This window comes from Papaver somniferum, chromosome 2 (assembly GCF_003573695.1).
Source record: "Papaver somniferum cultivar HN1 chromosome 2, ASM357369v1, whole genome shotgun sequence".
NCBI classification, from domain to species: Eukaryota; Viridiplantae; Streptophyta; class Magnoliopsida; order Ranunculales; family Papaveraceae; genus Papaver; species Papaver somniferum.
Window position 1 is genome coordinate 46212858 of NC_039359.1, and position 13273 is coordinate 46226130.

At 37.4% G+C, this 13273-nt stretch overlaps 1 pseudogene; it reads left to right on the plus strand.

Moving 5' to 3' along the window:
* Positions 1-5702: 5702 nt before the first annotated feature.
* LOC113354740 lies at positions 5703-5802 on the plus strand (annotated as a pseudogene).
* The last annotated feature ends 7471 nt before the right edge of the window (positions 5803-13273 follow it).

Genomic DNA, 13273 nt, shown 5'->3' on the forward strand with positions numbered 1-13273 from the left:
CATACTAAAATTCATATATAAGTGATAGAGCTCTACTCAGATAGTTGCACTATGGACATCAATATCCGTAGTCGAAACTAATCACATGGATAGATCAAGAAGATGGGTATAGAGACAAACATAGATGGTTTTGATGTTTACTAGGTGGACGGTGTTTCTCATATCTGTCTGAAGGCCTCCGCCAAAATGAACTTATCCTAATGGATTGAGATACCGGTCTGACTAATATCAACACACTGGCATATACAAGGGTACCAGTGGTCGATAATCCTAACTCTAGGTCAACACAACTGGCATATACAAGGGTTCCAGTGGTCGACTTTATTGAATTTATTCCAGTTGGTCTGATGGTCTGGTCTTTTTTTTTTTTTTTTACATCTCAATCACTCTAATTCACCCTAGCATTGGTAACAACTTGAATCGTGAGCCCCACTTAATCACTTAGAGAAACATAGTTTAAAAACAAAACAATATAAAAACAGAAGTGAAAAGGACTCAACGAGATATGGTGAACCTATCATGTTATTTCTAACACCCGAGCTTTGTGCTTTTATGAATAGACTCTTTAGATGTTGCCATCTAGTCAGATTGGTTCCTCAACTCCTACAACCAAAATGCTTCCATCCACTTAGATTGGTTAGTGCCATCCTTAATAGGGATAAATTTCTAGGCTCTGGATTTTATTTATTGCAACGAAAAGGTAACAAAAAGTTCTACACCACCCCCAAACTTAAATCTAACATTGTCCTCAATGTTTCTAATTAAAGAACAGTACCAAAAATATAAGTAACATGAGGAAATAGTAAAAAGATAAGTCGGAAAGATAGTACCTGGGTGAAGTGTAACCAAAAACCTACAAAAATATTATACAACATACAAAATCGCCTCGATGGTCAATCAAGGTAAACAGGGTCCTCCAGAGGGACCTCCTCAACATCACCTGTAGGAAAAGGCTCTAAAAAGGGATTCAATTGCTGACCGTTAACCTTCGAAGAACTACTACCATCTGGTGTCTCAATCTCAACAGCGCCATGAGGAAAAACAGTACGGACCACAAAAGGACCGGTCCACCGAGAGCGCAACTTCCCGGGGAATAGACGCAAACGAGTGTCATACAGAAGAACTTTTTTACCCGGAGAAAATGACTTTCGTAAAATATTCCTATCATGCACAAGTTTCATTTTGTTCTTATACTCCTTAGAACTATCGTATGCATCTCTACGAATCTCGTCCAACTCATTGAGATGGAGCTTTCTTTTAGCTCCTGCCTTGTCAAGTGAAAAGTTTAAGTTCTTAATAGCCCAATAGGCTCGATGCTCTAACTCAACAGGCAGGTGACATGCCTTTCCAAACACTAAACGATAAGGTGACATTCCAATGGGTGTCTTAAACGCAGTACGGTAAGCCAATAAGGCATCAGTAAGCCTCGACGACCAGTCTTTCCTATTTGGATTAACTTTTTTCTCTAGAATACGTTTAATTTCCCTACTGGAAACCTCTACCTGAACACTAGTCTGAGGGTGATATGGGGTTGCTACTTTATGGGTAATACCGTATTGTTTCATTAAAAGAGCAAACGGTCTATTACAAAAGTGTGAACCTCCATCACTAATTATAGCTCGCGGCGTACCAAAACGTGTAAGTATATTCTGTTTCAAAAACTGGACTACGACCCTGTGGTCATTCGTTTTACACGGAACCGCCTCAACCCACTTAGACACATAGTCTACAGCGACAAGTATGTAAAGATAACCAAACAAAATAGGAAATGGACCCATAAAATCAATGCCCCACACATCAAAGACCTCAATCACTAAAATAGGGTTCAAAGGAATCATATTTGTACGGGAAATGGTTCTTAAATTCTGGCAACGCTCACAAGAAACACAATGACTATGGGAATCTTTAAACAACGAAGGCCAGTAAAATCCACACTGCAAAATCTTAGCAGCAGTCTTCTTAGCACTAAAATGACCCCCACATGCATGTTCATGATAAAAAGGAGATAATACTAGACTGGTCACTCTCAGATACACATCTCCTAATAATCTGGTCTGGACAATACTTAAACAGATAAGGATCGTCCCAAAAGAAATGCTTAACCTCGGCTAAAAACCTAGAATGATCTTGCTTACCCCAATGTTGAGGGGTTCGACCAGTAACAAGATAATTCACTATATTTGCATACCAAGGTGATTGGGAAACAGAGAACAATTGTTCATCAGGAAAGCTATCCCTTATAGGAAGGGAATCACTAGGGGAACTAACAACTAGCCTAGACAAGTGGTCTGCTACTACATTTTCTGCACCCTTTTTGTCTCTAATGTCTGTGGAAAATTCCTTTAACAATAGGATCCATCTAATCAATCTAGGTTTGGTATCCTTCTTAGATAAAAGGTATTTCAAAGCAGCATGATCTGTATAGATTATGATCTTAGAACCTAATAGGTAGGACCTAAACTTATCCAAGGCAAACACTATGGCTAAAAGTTCCTTCTCGGTAGTTGTGTAGTTCATTTGGGCATCATTCAGAGTTTTACTAGCATAATAAATCACATGAAGTAATTTGTTTTCTCGTTGTCCTAAAACGACACCTATAGCATAATCTGAAGAATCACACATAATCTCAAAGGGTAGGTTCCAGTTAGGTGCCTGGACTATCGGGGCAGTAGTGAGTAAAGTCTTAAGCTTCTCAACAGCCTCTAAACAAGCATCATCAAAGACAAACTTAACATCTTTAGCAAGCAAATTGCAAAGAGGTCTAGAAATCAAGCTAAAATCCTTAATGAATCGACGGTAAAAAACTGCATGCCCTAGGAATGACCTAATATCTTTTACGGTTTTTGGGACTTGTAAAGTCTTGATAAGGTCAACTTTGGCTTTGTCTACCTCTATACCCTTTGAAGAGACGATGTGCCCTAACACAATTCCTGATTTAACCATGAAATGGCATTTTTCCCAATTAAGCACTAAATTTTTTTCCTTACACCTAGTCAACACTAATGTCAAATGATGCAAGCACTCATCGAAAGATGAACCAAACACTGAAAAATCATCCATAAAGACCTCTAAGAACCGTTCTACCATATCAGAAAATATGCTCATCATACAACGCTAAAAATTTACAGGGGCATTACATAGCCCGAAAGGCATGCGTCTATACGCAAAGGTACCAAAGGGACAGGTAAAAGTGGTTTTCTCTTGGTCTTTTGGGGCAATAACGATCTGATTATAACCGGAGTAGCCATCTAAGAAGCAACAGTGACTATGTCCAGCTAATCGCTCTAGAATTTGGTCGATAAAAGGAAGGGGAAAGTGATCCTTCCTTGTGACCTTGTTCAATTTCATATAGTCAATACACACACGCCATCCCGTGGTCACTCGGGTTGGGATTAATTCATTATTATCATTCTGGACTACAGTGATACCTGATTTCTTGGGGAAAACCTGAACAGGGCTGACCCACTTACTATCTGAAATTGGGTAAATAATACTCGCATCTAACAACTTAAGCACCTCTTTTCGAACTACCTCTTTCATGTTAGGGTTCACTCGACGTTGCATCTCCCCAGAAGGTTTGGAGTCTTCCTCTAAATGAATCTGATGCATACACACAGTAGGACTTATACCCTTAATGCCTGCTATAGTCCACCCTAAAGCTTCCTTATTGTCTTGAAGTACATTTACTAGCCTACTTTCCTGATCACTATCCAAATCGGAAGCTACAATCACAGGTAAAGTCTCAGATGGGCCTAAAAACACATACTTTAGAGTATCGGGTAGTGGTTTAAGGTCCAACTTTGGGGGCTCTTCTAAAGAAGAAATTAGGGTAGTCTCAGAAACTGGTAACGGTTCGAACCTAGCTTTTCATCTATCAGTGTCTAACACAGGGGTACAATCTAATAGAGCATTCACTTGTTCAATAGTGCTATCGTCGTCAAAATCTAAACCAAAATGGGATAGACAACTTTCTAATGGGTCTTCAGACAAGATGTTTGGTAATGACTCCTGAACTAAGGCTTCTATCATGTTCACCTCTTCAACACATGTGTCATCTAGCTCATGAGGTTTCTTACTGACATTAAAAATGTTCATCTCCATAGTCATATTACCAAAAGATAAACTCATCACACCATTCCGACAGTTAATGATCGCATTAGACGTAGCTAAAAATGGGCGACCTAAAATCACAGGTATCTGGTTCTCTGGGTCAGGGACAGGTTGGGTATCTAGGACCACGAAATCCACTGGATAAATAAACTTGTTGACCTCAATAAGAACATCCTCGATAACACCTCGAGGGATTTTAACATACCTATCAGCTAACTGCAGTGTCATCTGAGTAGGTTTCATTTCACCAAGTCCTAGTTGTAAGTATACATGGAATGACAGTAAGTTCACACTGGCTCCTAAGTAAATTAAAGCTTTTTCTACCCGGAAGTTACCTATTGTGCAAGCCATGGTAGGAGAACCCGGGTCTTTGTACTTTGGAGTTGTGGTGTTTTGAATGATTGAACTTACGTGACTAGCTAAAAAGGCTTTCTTATGGACGCTAAGTTTTCGCTTTCGCGTACACATATCCTTAAGGAACTTGGCATAAGCAGGAATTTGGCTAATTGCATCTAATAAGGGAAGTTTTATTGTAACTTTCTTAAAAACCTCCACTATGTCATTAAAGTTCGATTCCTTCTTTGTTGGTACTAATAGATGAGGAAATGGGGCTCTAGGCATAGAATCAAACTTTTCAGGAACCGAATTCACATCATCAGAAACTTTATCAGTCTCTTCAGCTACTTATCCTGAGAGGTGAGATCCTGAGGGGTGAACTACAGTATGTTCACTATCGGGCATGGGTACCTTATTGTCTACAACTCTACCACTTCTAAGGGTTCTAACAACATTCAATTGATTCGATGGTTTTGCACCTAATTCATGAACTTCTCTAGGGTTGGGTTGTGTTTGACTAGGAAACTTACCTTTTTCTCTCAAAGAATCACTTATCAGACCAACCTGGGTTTTTAACTCGGAAATAGCCTGACTATTTTCTTGTCCTATACTGTTACTAGCTTGTAGACTATGTTCTACGGATAACTGAAATTTTGCAGTTTGCTGAGTTAACAAGGCGGGAGATTCCTCTAAACTTAGGATTTTCTTATCTGACTGATTCTGAAACTGAGCTAGTCCTGAAGGATTCTTAGTATATCCAAAACCTGGGGGAGCATTATAATTACTAAACTGACCTTGACTTTGGCCCTTAGACCACGAAAGGTTCGGATGGTTTCTCCAACCAGGATTATAGGTTTTTGAATATGGGTCAATCTTTTGACGGTTATCAAATCTAGTGTTATTATAAAGAGCATTGTCCTGCTATTCAATATTCTGTCCTTCCCAAAAAGGCTCCACTCTACCACTAGTTTGGCCCACTTCTAAGGCTTCTAACCTTTTTGCTATAGCAGCAATTTTGGCATCTGATTCATAGCCTCCTTCTACCCTATTAACGTTTCCTCTACTTAAAAGAATTGTTTTCTGGGGTTCCCTACTATTTTCCCATTGCTGGGTTTTTTTCGGCGATTTCATTAAAAAATTCCATCGCCGCATCAACAGTTTGGTTTTCAAATCCACCACTGCATAGAGACTCAACCATGGTCGTTGTGGAATAATCTAAACCCTCATAAAGGATCTGAACTATCCTAACCTTTTCTAAACCATGATGAGAACACTGGGATAATAAATCATTGAACCTTTCCAAATACCTATATAAATATTCTCCATCTTGTTGTGAAAATGTGCATATTTGCGTCCTAATAGACGATGTTTTGTGCCTAGGGAAAAACTTATTGAAAAAGGCAGATGTAAGTTGTTCATATGTCACAATTGACTCGGAGTCCAAACTATACATCCACGACTTGGCCTTATCTTTCAAGGAAAATGAGAATAACCTAAGTTTCAAAGCATCATCATCTAAGCCTCTAATTCTTAGAGTATTACAAATTTCCTCAAAATCCCTAACATGGTAATAAGGGTTTTCATTTTATTTCCCTAAAAAGATTGGGAGCATCTGTAAGGTCCCAAGTTTCAGTTCATAGGGTGCCTCCGTTTCAGCTAACTTAATACACGAAGGACGAGTAGTCCTAGTTGGATTCAACAAAGCTTTCAAAGTTGCCATTTCTAGCGCTATCGGAGCAACATGGATTCTCTCCTCAGTCAAAGGACGTTCAAAAACATACTCTTCAAAAGTCGGACTTTCTAGATTAAGGTAATCGAGATGCTTCGAACTACTAGGTTTCTCTTTAACAAATCTACCTAGTGCGTCTCTTTTACGTCCAGACATACAATAGAATTTTCTAAATTGGAAGGGTAAGCAAACACAGATCAAGGCCGACTCAACCAAATCAAACCTATTGATTTCTATCAAACAAAAAGCATGATGGCTCCACTTAGATTGTTTCTAGACCAGCTTCTAATCCTTCGAACGGGAATTCGTTACACTTTAAGCAAGCCCCTCTGGAATCAATCCGAGTTAACATAAGTTGAATAGAGGCGAGGGAAGCTCGGTAGAGCTTTGATACCCAAGGCCTCACCGGTATTACAAGGTGGCGCAGTCACGCATTCAACTTACAGAAACTGTCAAGAACTTCGAAGTATGCTTAAAATAGTAACCAATATTTTTCGAATGACTTTCCTGTTAAGCTCGTTGTCCTATCGGTCTCGTTCTAGTCAAAATTTTAGGCTTAGGTTCGCGTAGGTTACGTGTTCCTAAAGCGAGCAAGAAGAGAACGGTGATGAAATCCGAACCCTTATCTTGTATGGCCAGGCCTTGCCCTTTAATAGAAAAATAAATGTCCGTATTCATTCCTCAACATATATGCATACGAAGGAGTCCAGTAACTCGTTGACAGGGGATTCGCGAGTGTTTAGAATCTTACCTCCCGTTCCAGACGGGGGATGAATCGATTGTAGTCGACTCGGGCCACTGACCCCGATGTCTAGTGTACGAACCCAAGGTGCAGAGACAATATCGTAATTGTCCTCCTTCTCTGCAAACAGTTTATATTTAAAGTACCCTTCCGTAGGGTAATAAAAAAATAATGTCCCAAAGTCCAAAGTCCAAAAGTCCAAAAATAATAAAGAAAAATTACAAAAATAATAAACACTAATACAATTTTTTTTTTTAAAAAGAAAATAAACAAACCCTAAACTAAAATTGTCTAAAATAAAATTGTCTTCTTTTCTGTTCTTTTTGCTTTAATATTTAGCTCCAAGTCTTTATGAAATCACCAAACTCTTTGGCTCAATTTTCTTTATGATCCAGAACCTGTAGACACAAGATAAATACCCAAAAACATAAAACAGACAAAAATAATAAAACAAATAATATAAAAAATAAAAATAAAAATAAAAATAAAATAAATCTAAAACCCTAAAAACAAGTCCGCGTCGGCGGCGCCAAAAATTTATGTGATTTGTAGATAGTGGTAAAAGTGGTTCGATTCTCAGACTTGTGAAGGATATTAATTAGACTTAAATTCTAATATTAAAATTGAAAACTCACTAAAAATTATGGCAAACTCAATCAAAGTTGATATCAATATTAAAAGAACATTGAGGCTAAGATTCCATTATTTTCCAAATTCAAAGTGATTTAATCCAATATTTATATTCATGCAATTTTCTTGTTCAATTTGATTCTTACTATTGCAACAAGTAGATTTTCTAAAGCAATAATTGTAAATACCAAGCATGAAGCATCAAGAGTCTATAAACTAAGCATACTCCATCAAAATAGATCACAATCACTCAAATAAAAATCATATTCAATAATAGTCCAAGGCAAATAATCATAATAATAATTGCAATAAATTAAATTAAATAGATTGTACCGCTTTTTGTTGGAAAAATAGCTTCCTCTATCGCCTCAGCAATGGGGTTTAGCTCCTCATATCGAAAACAGGTTCAAAATAATAAATCATGGCTCAAAAGGTGGTTTTATTGAAGAGAATATATAAAACAGCAGATCTGCAACGATGTATAGATGTTACAAAAGTCACTGTTACAGTTGGTGTTGCAATACTGAAGATATACGTTACTAATCAACTGTTACAGGATCAGAATTTTAAGACCCTAGAATACAACTGTCCTGCACAGCTTAATGTTCTTCAGCTGTTAAACAACGACACTGTTCTGCGACTGTTCCCCGTGCGTCAATGTTCTCCGCGTTCTTCCTCTTCAGCAGCAGCAACAACAGAAACAGAGTTTGGTAAAGCTCTGATTTCTTCTTCTCTGGCTCTCCTTAGGTCCCTAAACTCTCGACACCCCTTCTATATGACCCAAACCATCTATTTATATCAAAAATACCGATTAAATCTCTCCCAAATCTTCCAAAATCTCTTTCCTTCTCTTCACGGCCAAGTTGTGGCAATTTCTTGTTTTAGAATTTCTACGCGTTTCTGAGCTTTTATTTTTATTCTAAACTCTTCCTTAGATAGATACAAATCTTTGGGAAGGTTTACAACACTTTAATCTCTCTAAAATTCCCTAAAACAGGTCACACACGTGACTTTCCATATTTTCTGTTGTGATAAAAATCCTTCGATTGAGCCCGGTCTAATCGATTTCAACACCCGTATCAGATTCCTAGACCCATAAGGAGTCTATCCTATGAAAATCAGAGGTTTAATCGACCTCAAACTCCTCCAAATCAGGAACCCTAAAATATGTTCTTCACTGCACCTATTTTCCCGCCAAAACCTAGTTTTTGAAATGTTGAAGATGGTTGCCCCTTATCCAGGGTAGGGGTGCGATTAGCAGCTGCCTAGAAATGGGATGCCCCTTAGTAATTAGGTTACCCCTTATCCAAAGTGAGAGTCCGAATAACAAATGTCCTCCGGGTGCTTTCCGACAACTTTTCGAGCCAATTTTTTCCAAAAATGTTTATTGGCCAAAAATACGTACAAATAAATAAGACACCATAATAAGTACAAAAATGAGCCCTAACAATATATAGAATCGAGACAAATCGGACATATAAATGTGTCTATCAGCAGATCCGGAAGAGCCAGCACCTGTTGACAGGTATTATGTGACGCTGGTGTACTGCAATATGTTGATTTGATTAATCAGAACATATGGGCCATATCTTGAGCTGCAGCATGGTTTGTCTCATGTATCATGCCATATCTCAAGTCCCTGACCAACAATCAAAAATCAAAAAATGGTCAAACATAATAGGTCCCTGCACAATTGTGTATATTTATTTAATTTTAATTAGTTAATAGACGGGCCATATCTTGAACTGCAACTAGCATGGGCAACTACAAACACTATGTCAACAGCGCCTGAGACATAATCTATTATTTCTCCCAAACGAACAGTAGCAGAAATATCTCTCGAATCCTTTATTTTTCGTCGAAATCCAGTTTCATCTTCATCAATTTCACACCCTAAAATCTCCATCAATCAATTTCGACTTAGAGTAAAGAGTTTGGATTTGGTTGATTGAATATTCAATCTTCTCTAACTTGTAACCCTAAATTCAAAGTTGGGTGAATTGAACGAACCACCACCACTATCACCTAGTTCGTCCTCTATTTTGTAATTGAAGACTGGGTGGATTCATTGAATTAATTCCACGATGATTACTTTGCATAGAATCATCAACCATTTTTCAGGAGATCCCAATTAATTTTTTTCTAATCGAAGATTTTAAACTTCAGATTTGGGTGAAAAAATTCTGATTGAAGAAAAATTTGAGGTAAGATTAATGGATCGCATATGATAATTTGGTATAACTTTTATACTTTCCGGGGGTTGTATTTTCATTTTGCAGGTTTCTACTTTCATGTGTAAACCCAAAGTTGTTCAGGTTTTTGTGGAAGGATGACCCAAAACTGGGGCATCAACTAATTTCCCGCATAGTTATTAGGCTCTCATTTCTCACCGAGTGATTATTATTGAAAATTTAGAATTGTATTGGTTTCCTTTAAAAACGATAAGTAATTATTTGGTGAATGCTTTTTACATGTGCAGGTTCACTTCCTCTACAAAGGCACTTCACGTGTTCTGATGGTGATGATTCTTGAGTTAATACCAACGGATAGTGATCACCATTCCGGTAAGCCTTCTTTGCTATACTGATATGAACTGTGGTCCATTATTGTTGATTTCTCATTAATTTTTCTTTTCCCTTTTTTCATCAAAGAAAGTTGATGGTTTAGACAAATGGATTTGATTAGGATCATAAATTAAGGTGGGTCTCGATTTGTTACTTAGTGCATTTGTTTTTCTCTTAAAATCATTTTCAAATAGAGAACTCCGAAAGGTGATCTGAAATCTTAGCAAGGTACAAGAATGAGATGGATTCAGAAATATAGGTTAATGTATCAGGATCATGCACTTCAGTGACAACCTTTTTCTAGGATTGAAGCACTTTATGGGCACTAAATAAGGGTAGTCCTGTGTATATTATAGTCACTTCTTCGTTTCAGTGGACCAATCTTCTTAGTTATATCAAACTTGGCATCAACATATTTAATGGACCAATCTTCTTAGTTATAATTGTTTTCCCTAGTTACCCTGCACATTATCTATTTATGCCCTATGGAAGTGTCTTAATTATATATATTTCATGTTCTGGATTCCTTGCAGGTGAAAGTATTAACCAAGGCTTCCATAAATTTGGATATCGGGTGCTAGAGTGTGAGGCTTAGTATGATTGGCATACAAGGAGGAAACCAAATGCAATGATATCATAGGTTTCTACTTCAATTAAGGGGACCTTACAAGGTAAAGATACACTAGATGATTTCTAATGATTTTTTGGTGGCCCATGATTACATTGCTATAATTCTCCTGTAGTCCTAGTTATTATTTTTTTTCTTTTTTCTTAGTGATTTTCAGATACCTGTTGTTGTGGGGTAGCTTTGTATAAGGAAGTTAGCTTATACACAGGAAAGAATCGATCAACTCTTCTGTGAAACATCGATTTAAGGATAGATTTAAGTTCAATGGATCTCTCATAGAAGTATTGACACTGATTCATAATCTTGGAAATGCAAATCTGGGTTATCTTCATGTAAGATTCATTTGGGGGTTTCTTGGAGATTCATCTGCAGAAAACTTTATCAACAACAATGAATCAAATGATTCTTCTGTGAAAGATCGATTCAGACCTAGATTTCAGTTTAATCGATCTCTCATATAAGTATTGATAGTGATTCATAATTTTGGAAATGCAAATCTTGGTCATCTTCATCTAAGGTATTTCTCATTCATTCATTTGGGGGTTTAATGATTTTACAAATTGGAGGTTACACACTACTTATTTTGAATGGTACAATTTCTGATGGTGATTATGAACATCTCTATCTTTCAGATTTTATGTTTATTATGTTGTTGTGAATTGTATCCTGTTTTGAGAATGTATTGGTGATTATGAACATCTCAATTGCATGATTTAATACTCCACCAAGTAGTTATATATGTCAGTTGACAGATGATCTTAAACTCAGACATAGTATTTGGTTGTATGATGCCAGCATTGGTGAATAAAGCTTGTATTCTGTTTTGAGAAGCAGTATCTCAGGAGTCTCTGTGATTTGTATTCACTGTCAGATTGTAGAATTAAATTAGGTGTGCATAAGGCTCCACCAAGTAGTGTTAATGTCAATTATGTGCAAGTCGAATACGACGCAGCCAACGCAAGACAATTATTGTTAGTCATGTACTTGACAGAAGATATAAAAAATCAAACATATATGGATGTTCGTAATTTGTCCCTTTGCCAGATTGTAGATTAAGACTAGGTTTGTATATGCCTCTCTATCAAGTGAATTAGACTGGATAGAAAAACACTACAAGTGACTTGTTGTCAGTATGCATTTGTTTTCAATACATCTTAGTCTTGTACATGATCTAGTTCTTTGATTATAGTTTTAGTTTCTAGAATACACCCTGCATCTCCAACATTATCGACGCACAATCATTGGACAATATAAATAAGACGACTTCATCATATTGCATTTTAAAAAGTTACAACCGTTCTGTTCATTCAGTATTGAGAAACATTTACACGTTCATAAACTTAAACATACCCATTTACAAGTATTTCACCATCTTACCCACAAAAAATCTAAATATCAAAAAGAAAGAAAAAAAGAAGCAAAATCAACATAACATTCCCCTGCATTTTCAGTCTCCATTGCCAGAACCAAAAAAGAAAACATGATTCAGTGACTTACCATTTGCATTAGACCCATCTCCATTCGAATTCTTCTCTGTACTTTGATAATAGCTATTTCTTAACATTATGTCATCATTTCCATTCGAGCACTTACCCAAAAATCCACCATCTCTCTACAGAAGAATTCAAATGTCGATAAGGCTTACTCATTGTCATACCCATCACTCGGAATCAGAATCATCAGATTCATCGTCCTCCTCATCAGACGCCCCTTCCTCATCATCATACCCCTCTTCTTCCTCGCTAGACCCCTCTTGCTCCTCATCAAACCACTCTTCCTCCTCGTCTTCATCTGCATCGTCCGCTTCAGAATTGGTCTTTGGGGCCAACACTGCATCATTAATCCCAAATCTCTCATCTTCGCGAAAATCCTCAATCTTCACTCTTAGAGCAGATTCTGTATCACTTCGATACCCAAAAAAGCAGCAGGCTCTTCAACTTCGGAAGCATCACTGTCATTTTCTTTCTTCATTACTGCCCTTTCAGCTCACCTCATCTTTTTAGCATGCACTTCCCAAAACTTCTCCTCCTCTTCTTCATCTTTGAAAAGATCAAAACTACGCTTGTTTTGCAAAATCTGTACCGGTTTTTCAACTGGTTTCTCTTCTGCTTTGATTACGTCCACTGCATCATGCATCTCTTCCCAGAGTTGCGGGACTTCAATATCATATAACAAGTCATTTACTCTCTTGTGTACTTTCTCCAGATCATCCTTGGTCATCTGCCCAATCATCTGCATAGTGGCTGATAGCCTTTCACGCCTTTCTTTCTCTTCTAACTCTTTTAGTATTCGCTCTTCAGTCATGGGGGATTTACCCTTTGGTTTGTGTTGATCATCATCACCAGCCATTTTGATTGATTTGATTTGATTGAGAAAAATTCAGAAAACATTAATCTCCCTCTACAAATTCTCTTTCTGAATTTTTTTTCTCTCTGACCCTTTGGTTTCCCTGTTAATCCCTTTGATTTCCCTGTTTATTCTCTCTCTGGAATAAACTATATTATTGTAGGGTCACGGCTATTCCCAAGAGAAAG